Below are 9,909 nucleotides of genomic sequence, written 5' to 3' on the forward strand. Positions count from 1 at the left end.
TTCTTGCATTGATCTATGAGATGATCATCACCTACTATTAGTAAATCATCAACATACAATATCAAATTACCATATCATCTTTATCCCTTTTATAATGTAGATTTGGATTGACTTCATTTTTGGAGAATCCTAAGCCAGTGAGATACTTATCAATTCTTTCATACCAAGCCCTTGAAGCTTGTTTAAGCCCATAGAGAGCTTTCTTGAGCTTGCAAACAAAAATCTTAGGATCATGAGTTTCAAATCCTTCAGGTTGCTCCAAATATACCTCATCTGTAATCTTTCTATTCAACAACACTATTTTTACATCCATTTGATGTACTTTCCATCCCTTCGATGTTGCAATAGTTAGGACTGCTCTTATAGAGGTGTATCTGGCAATAGGAGCAAAGGTTTCTTCATAACCAATCCCTTCATTTTGAGAGAATCCCCTAGCTACAAATCTAGCTTTATATTTTTCAATGCTACCATCAACAACGTGCTTTATTTTAAATATCCACTTGGAAGAGACAATAGATTTTCCTTCAGGTCTAGGAACCATTTCTCTAACATCATTCTTCATAATGGATTGGTATTCTTTAGTCATACCACCTTTCCAAGCTGTATGTTTAATAGCATCTAAAACATTGGTCGATTCTGATTTAGACAAATCATTCATGTTTGTTGTATAACTAGAAAATCTTTTGGTTCTTCTGCTTTCTCTGATTGTTCCGAATGGTGCAATGAAGTCTTTGCTTCCTCTACTACCTTAATGGCCTAAAGTAATCTTTTCTTAGAATTTTGAGTTTCTTCAAGAATAAGATTTTGAATTTCATCTTCAATTTCTTCAATGTTGTCCCTTTGAGACTCAGATTCAATATTTTCTTCAGAACTAGGTACAGGAGAGGGTTCTTTAGAACTTAGGGCTCTTTTGAATACTAAATCTTCTTCAAAAATTACATATCTACTAAGTTTAGTATTTTTTTGACCAGGTATGAAAATCTTATATGCTTTAGATGTTTCACTATACCCTACAAAAATACCTTTGCTCTTGAAGGGTTCTAACTTAGTTTTCTTTTCTATTGGAATAAGGATATATATAGGGCACCCAAAAATCCTAAGATGACTTATATTGGATTTAATCTTAGTAAAGACTTCTTCAAGAGTTTTATCTCTCAGGTAGGAGTGAGGACTTCTATTTTGAATTTGGATAGTAGGACAAGAGGCTTTTTCCCAAAGATAATATTTTAGATTTTGATCACATATCATAGCTCTAGTAGCCTCTATAATTTTTCTATTCTTTCTGCTACGCCATTTTGTTGCAGGTTATAAGGAACAATATACCCGCTCTTAATTCTTGTTTCTTTACAAAACCTTTTAAACAAATTTGAGGTGAATTTTCAACCACTATCAATTCTAAGAGTTTTAATTTTATGTCTTGATAAGTTTTCAATTAAGGTTTTAAATTCTTTAAATCTCTTTAGGATTTCTTCCGATTCTTTGAATTTTAAGAAGTAAATCCAAGTTTTCCTAGAGAAGTCATCTATAAAAAGTATATAGTTCTAGAATCCTCCAAGAGAAGGATCATACATAGGTCCACATAAATCTAAGTGGATTAATTCCAAAACATTGTTATTTTTTCTAGTGCTATCATGAAATGGAATTTTGGTGTTCTTACCCAGAGTGCATCCTTTGCATATGCTTGAGTGATCTTTATTCAGTTTAGGTAAACTAGTAACCATCTTCTCCATAGTTGATAAAGTTTTGAAATTTAGATGTCCTAATCTTTTGTGTCATATTTCATTTACTTCTATAGCTTCATGAATTAAGGCTTGAATAGGTCAACTAAGTTTTGAATTTAATTCATAAAAAAACCCTTTTCTTTAACCAATCAATTTTGCTTTCTTAATTGAGGAGTTCTTAGCCCAAGTTATGACTTTACCATCCATGAATGCAACATTATGTCCATCATATTCAAGTGCTATAACCAAGATTAGATTTATTTTTATTTCTATTATATAGAGTACTCCTTTGAGAAGAAGAAAATTTTCCAACTTTAGTTTCAAGGTACACAATTTCCAATTCCTTTGATAGAATGTGCCGAATTATCATTGATGGTCACTTTGCCATTAACATTTCTGATATAGAGTCTAGTGCTTTTTTGTATCTTGTAATATGTTGAGATGATCCACTATCAATCACCCATGCTTTTCTTGAGACTTCATTTGATAGTGATGAATACAACACACAATTCTCAGGATTATAGTTATCTTCTTCCCTAGTTATGTTTATATAGTTCACTTGTTGTTTAGAATTCTTCGAACAATTAGATCTGTAGCGTCCAATGTTTTTGCATCTGAAGCATTTTATTCTAGATAGATCTTTCTTAGGTTTTTCATTCTTTTGACTAAACCCATTTTCTTCTTGAAGTGCTTCTTTTTACCTTTATAGGAATTTGTATTAAGAACATGAAGTTCTTCATCTTCAGTTTTTAACTTTCCCCCTTTCTTAAGTTTTCTAGATTCTTTGTAAAAACAATCTCCTTTAAGTCTATTGAAGTTAGGAAGTTTGCCTTTGATAAGTAGGAGATAATTTCCATAGCAAGTCAAATTGTGATATTGCTATTAGGATTTAATTGTGTGATTTTGAGTCAAACTTATTGACCCATGTTTCATGAGTAGTGATTCAACATGAATCCATCTCTCATGAGAATAAATGGAACACTTAGTACTCATTAGATCTAGGTGATGCTCACAGGGGTGAAGCACCAGGACTTCCCGGGAGGTCACCCATCCCAGTACTACTCCAGCCTGAGCGCGCTTAGCTATAGAGTTTCCTCCATGGTTAAACCCAAAGCTTGCAAACCCATTTGCAAAACCTTCACCAAGTGTTGTGCCTTATGAACCATTCATTAGAAAGCCCCTTAAGCTCATCAATTGATAAGTAGGAGATAATTTCCACAGCAAGTCAAATTGTGATATTGCTATCACACAGTTAAATCCTGATAGCAATATCACAATTTGACTTGCTGTGGAAATTATCTCCTACTTATCAATTGATGAGCTTAAGGGGCTTTCTAATGTATGGTTCATAAGGCACAACACTTGGTGAAGGTTTTGCAAATGGGGTTGCAAGCTTTGGCTTTAACCATGGAGGAAACTTTGTAGTTAAGTGCGCTCAGGCTGGAGTAGTACTAGGATGGGTGACCTCTTGGGAAGTCCCGGTGCTTCACCCTTGTGAGCATCACCTAGATCCAATGAGTGTTAAGTGTTTCATTTATTCTCATGATAGATGGATTCATGTTGAATCACTACTCATGAAACATGGGTCAATAAGTTTGACTCAAAATCACACAGTTAAATCCTGATAGCAATATCACAAGTTTGCCTTTGGCACTTACTCCTTGTGCAAATGTTTCCCATGAATCCGGTAATCCATCTATAGCCATCAATGTTAGTTCCATGTCATTAATGATGGTTGCTATACTTTCAAGTTCGTCTTTTAGACTAATAACCCTTAGGAAGTAAGAATTCATCCATTCTCCCTTCTTTATTTGTATGTGATTTAGTTGCCTTTTTAATGCGAGAACTCTAGTTACATTATTGACCTCATGCATTTAGTAATGCATTCATCATATCAAGTTGTTTGATGTTTCATTAACATGGGTACAATATCATTTTTCACTCCATCTAATATGATCTGAATGACTTTTCTATTTCCTTTACTCCAAATAGTTTTATGAGATTCAACAGTAATTTTTTTGGATGCTGAATCAACAAATTGTTTTGCATCATTTTCTTCAAGAATCATCATGATTATGAATTTCCAAGCATCAAAGTGTTCTTTTTCATCAAACCTATCCTCGAGTTTGATTGTGTATGCCATTGAAGATAGGGAATGATGCTAGATATATATCAAGTCTAATTAATTAATTTACAGAGCCTAGGTTTGACTACCAAAGCTCTGATACCATGTAAATATTCTACAAATTTTGAATATTAGATCTGAGATAAAATCTTCTTAGACTTGCTGTTCTGATCTTCCTTAATGTCAGACCTTGAAAGTAGATGATAATATTAATTGACTTTCTAAAAATGTATTTATCACAACAAGAATCGATTTGAGGTAGAGTTGCTTAAAGAAGCAGACTTTTAATTTAATGTGTGTTCATTAACTACAACAATACCCTCCATATATATAATAACCAAAGGGCATGTCCCTTAAAGGGACATGATCCTATCTAGGTTGGCTCATAAAGACTCCTCATAGTCAGCGCCTAGAAAGGAGATTAATTTAACATCAAACATAACTAAATTGTTAATGTTTTAATACTAACTTAGAGTCACCCTAAAAGGATCACCGATCATGCCTATTAAAAGGGCAATGTATTAGTAGCCTTAACAAAAGTTTTATATGCTCTAAGAGGAATGTGCAATCTACACAATCAGATTGTATGAGAATCAAAAGTTATAGTTTTAACACACACTAGTCTAGTCCATTTACTATATGTACCTACACAAACAATAAATGGTTATATCCTCCCTATTGAGTATGAAAATAAATGCAACTCACAATTGGGCCATGTCATCATAGATTTCATACAAAAATTGCAACATCAAATTCAAATGATTGAATACAAGTTCTATTAGTTTAATTGTGAACTTTAAATTTAGAAATTTGAATCAAATATAAGAGGGAAATTTGAAGCATCATATTCTCAAGGTGATAAACTATCAGATTTTCTTAGGTACACAACTAATACCCTCTACAACATCTAGAGCTTCACTAAATATGTCATGCAAGTTTTCTAGAACTCTTCATGTTGGTGTCAATGTTAGCATCATTTATTTTATAGATATTTTTATACTACATGCTTATGTATATTATATTTGGGGTTTCATATTTAGTATGTAAATATATTATGCATTTGTGGGTATTTATTGTGATGGAATTTTACATGCCTCTAAATGCGTCAAGGTAGATATATATTATATTCATTTTCAAGTTTCCATATTTAGATGTAAATTTATTATGTAATATGGATATTTGCAACATATTTTAAACTAGAATCTCAATACATGGTTTACTTGTTTTCTTTTTTCATATATGTATATACAATCAAAAGGTAGTAAATTTTTAGGATGTTTAGTTTTGCATTCCAAATATTACATTAAGGATTCCCGATGACAACATGTTGAGTGGATATTTTGCAACTGATAGTTTTTAAAGCTTTAGTTACAAAACAGGGGTTCCAGCCACAATGTGTGTGACAAAGTCTCTCCTACCTTAAAGGGAAGGCTTCCCCTTCTCAATGTTACTTATATCAACTCAAGGTAGGTAAGAAGTTGAGAGAATCTAGAAGAAGGATCCTATAATATTCTTTCCCCTTTTTTAAGGAAAGAATTTAGATAGTTATGAAACAAACAATGGGAACCATGAAACTTTAAATACACTTCTATCTTGAATTGAAACACTGATACCAATAAACTCAAATCAAATCATAGATTGATTGTAAGTGTACTGAATTAGATCTATGCCTAGCTCCTAAATTATAAGGATGAATAGGGAACTCACAGACTATACTATTGGGCCACACAAACTTACACAAGTAATTTCTAATTCTAATTTCACCACCACCAATGGAGAAATTAAACTTCCATAAACAATGACTTCTAAATATAATTCCACCACCACCAATAGACCACACAGATTTCCACAAACAATAATTTCTAAATTCTGTATCTCTAAGTTATCCCAACACATAGACTAATAGTAACTATTCTATGGATGCTCTAAATATAAACAAGAGTACATGAATTAAAAAAATCAATACAAATTGCATACACAACTTACAATTTCACCACTACAATCATTCCTAGACATAACCTTCAAACAAAATGCGTCTTTTATTCACCTCTCTTTGAAAATTGCATAAATAAATAATAGTTGAACAAATCCTGCAAAGTTTTCTTACATATAAAAAAATGATATTTACAATGGAAGGCGCCCACTTATATAGGCAAATGAGTGAGAGAAAAAAAGAGAAAAAGTTGGGAGAAACTCAATCACCTTGACTAAGTCAAACAGAAAAGAAGATGTATTCAACTGAATTTCTTAAGGCACATGTAATTAAATTGCATGCAAGTCAATTACACACAACATGTCTTCTAAACTACAAATAGAAAGTTGAAAACAAACTTAAGAAAAATGAAGAAAATGTTGAAGCTGCTGAATTAATCATATAGATTATTAGTGAAGGCTGTTTACTTTGTGTTGCAAGTGTGGATGATGATAGGATGGAGAGTTTTGGTATTTTCTCCTACTACATTCACTTTGATAACCACGACATTTCATCTTTTGATGGTCTCATGATTCTCTTTGATGAATTTCCATAGGTGATTCAATTAAATTTTATATGTTAGAATTTTATTCATGCAATGAATCCCAAAATCATCTACTTAAAATTCTGCATTAATTTTATCAGTGAAAACTGTGGTTATGATTACCTCATAATTAGATTGTTATCTTCGATAAACATCTTATATCCGCTCTGATCTATCATCCACCATGTCAATCTTGTTAAAGTTGTAGCTTCTAGTGCTTCTTGCACATTTGTCACTAGTCCCTCTATTATGAGTCTTTTGTTGAACATAAGCCCCTAATATTCATAATACACATTTGGGGATGACACAATTTCATATGTGGTTAAAACATCCAAGTCTATTTCTAGCATTTTATTCCAAATGCTCAAGTATTTGTCCAAGGTTTTCAGTTCTTGGTTGAAGGAGAGTATGCATCTTTGAGCTTGCAAACAATACCTCTAAGGTGTCCAAAGACTTTGTGCGCGTCCCTTATGGCTTGAAATCCTTCAGTGTTGATTTTCTCAAATGAACTCTTAACTTCTTCAACCCTCCTACTCACTTATTCAAAATGAGGCGTGGTGACAATAAACTATGAAGAGCGCTCACAAATTATCTTGTGAAGATGAGTATTCTCAAGCTTAAGCTCATTCTTACTTTCCCAAAGTTCATCATTCATCAAGACAAATTTTTTTTTTGCATACTGAGCATTTCCTTGACATCCCAAGAACAACTATTTACCAAGTTCAATTTTTGTGAACTTGTAATCTAAAGCATTAAGTTCTTCTAATGGTACATTTACCAAGGGTTTTGCAATTTCAGCATACTTAACTTTCTTAGAATCAACAAAGGTTCATGAGATAATCGTGGCTTTCTATACTAGAAGCATTGATTTATTCTTTCTAGGAAAAATATTATTTGGTTGGAGTTCTATCTTTCTCCTCTTCACAGTAACACTTCTTAGCCATGTTGGCAAGATGAGATATTCCTCGGTGGAGATTGGGATGGTTGTAATTGTAGACACCTAAATTTGATTACACCACTTTGGTAATCCTATTTAGTTATCTCTAAAGGCATCATTAATTAAATCTATATTTAATTAATCCTTTGCCATTCCCTAGCTGATTAATTTAATTAATTATCTATAGTCCTAATTGATAAATCAAATAGCCTATTATTTATCAATTAAATCCTATTCTTTTATCTAATTCCAAAATCCCCATTTATTAAATAAATCTATTTGATAAATAAAACCCTCAAATCTAAAAGCCCCTAACTTATTCCGAAACCCTCTTTTTAGCCTAATCCACCCCATCCACCCATACTAACTAAGCTTAGCCACTAACTCACCCACCCTCATGAATGCCATCCACTTGCAAATCTCTAACATCCCTAATCTAATCCTAAACCCAAGCCTAATCCACCCCCTAATGTTGTCACATTCCCTAAGCAAGCTTAAGACTTTCCTAAGCCAAGGAAAGTCAACAATCTCAACTCCCTCCAAAATATCCCAACCACTTAGCAATGAATGCTCCTACAAAAGCCATAAAGACTCTTACAAGCTCTTACAAGCCATAATGAAGGGTCTTTATGAAGATATTATCCCTTGAGCCTCCTTTGTTGACTCATCCTTCCCCTTTCCTCCATCCACTCACCCTATGACATGTGTCACTCCCTGATTGGTGCTAAAAAAGCACAATCCATGTGCTCTCCTCTCATGCAATCTCAACCCTCCTTAAGCTTTTCCCCATCCTTGCGTCTTAGCCCTCCATCCCTCAAGCCCTTAGCCTATAAATTGAATCCCCTCCCAAGCCATTTCATCACAATCTTGGAGCTAAAGTTATAATGCCCTTTTGAGAGCCAAAAGCCATCAACCATACCCTTATGATGCCAAATTGAGAGCTCACAAAGCTACCAATTTGCCATTTTCCATCTCCATTGAAGCTATTTTTTGAGAACCTCGAACATACATCCCAATCCTTAGACTCATCTACCAAGCAAGGAGCTAAATCCTATTGGGAGAGTCCATTCATTTGGCTCACATTTCCAATTGGGGTTTCCTTTTTAGTCTCTCATTTATGTTATGGTTTATATGCTAGTTAATGCTTTTGTTTTTGAATGGATTAGTATTACTTTCTAACATATTTCTCATATACATTTTTGGCACGCCCGGTGGGACCCCACTATGGGTCATTTAATCATCAATTTCTATCTATATGTTGTTTTAAACTAACCATCTAATGTTTGTTGTTGTTTAAGTTTGTTGTAGGGTGTTTTGCTTGTTTTTGCAGGTTAAAGAATGCACTTGGGAAGAAGACATACCCTCAAAAATTAAAAAATAAAAAAAATTCTAGAAAAAATCTGCATTTTTTAGCTTTTTTTCAAGCAATGTCATCTCCGCAGTTTGGCGTCTGCGCTTGCAAACTGTCGTCTCCGCTAGCTACTCTGTCATCTCCGAAACCAAATTGTCGTCTCCACAGTTTGGCGTCTCTGACTGTCATCTATGCATCCTAGACTATCATCTCTACAGATCAGTGCCTCTATCGGCTACTCTGTCGTCTCTGCAACCTAAACTGTCGTCTCCATCGCCGCCAACCTGAACTGTCGTCTTCGCTGCCACCAACCTAGACCATTGTCTCCGCAAATTAACGTCTATGCTTGTCTCCTTTTTTTTTTTTTTCCATCGCAAAACTGACCTGTCGTCTCCGCTTTTTTGTTTGTCATCTCCGCAGATTAGCGTCTCCACAGATCAGCATCTCTACAGTTTGGTGTCTACGCCTGATGAACTGTCGTCTTCGCTTGTCTCTGTTGCACTTTTGTTTTAAAATCTTTATTTCTACTCTTTGTAGTTTAAAAAAGAAAAGAAAAAAGAGAGTATAAATCAAAATTTGACTTTTAGTGGTTCCGTAGGATTTAGACCATTTTAAGCATTTTGACACATAGGAAAAACAACAAAAAAAGTTAAAATTTTTTTTCCCATAGTTAAACTTTCCTTTTGGAAGATGTTGGGTGACTAATCAATTTTCTTTTTTTCTCTTATTGCAGGTTGGAGCAACAAACTTAATCATGTTTTTTAGGTTATTCATGGAATGAACTTGAATGGTTAAACACATTTTCTATTGAATGAATGTTGCTCAAAAACACACTCTTGAATGCCATAGATTAAAATCAAATTTTCTTTGAATGCATGCTTAAAACAAGCAACCCAATCTTGAATGCCAAAGATCAATTAACCATTGCAATATCAAACACTTCATTTGGAGCTTTTAAAATTGAACAAAACAAATCTCTTTTCCACATGCAATTTAGGCAAAGTTTGATTTTTGGACATTTAAGAAACTTCGTTAAGTTAAATACAAATTTGCAAAAATCAATTTGAGTAGTTCCTTGGACTCACCTCTTTTCTAATCACCCATCAATTCAACCATTGGTTGCAATCTCAACGCCATTTATGGGGATGGGTCTACTTGAAAAAGGTGTTAAATGTTCCACAATCTAACTCACTCACTTGGTCTTTGAACGTTTGCTTTAACTTTATCAAAAAATTTAAATGACCAAAAATCTAGATTAA

Source organism: Cupressus sempervirens, chromosome 3, assembly GCF_028749045.1.
Source record: "Cupressus sempervirens isolate cs-2001-9-10 chromosome 3, ASM2874904v1, whole genome shotgun sequence".
NCBI lineage: Eukaryota > Viridiplantae > Streptophyta > Pinopsida > Cupressales > Cupressaceae > Cupressus > Cupressus sempervirens.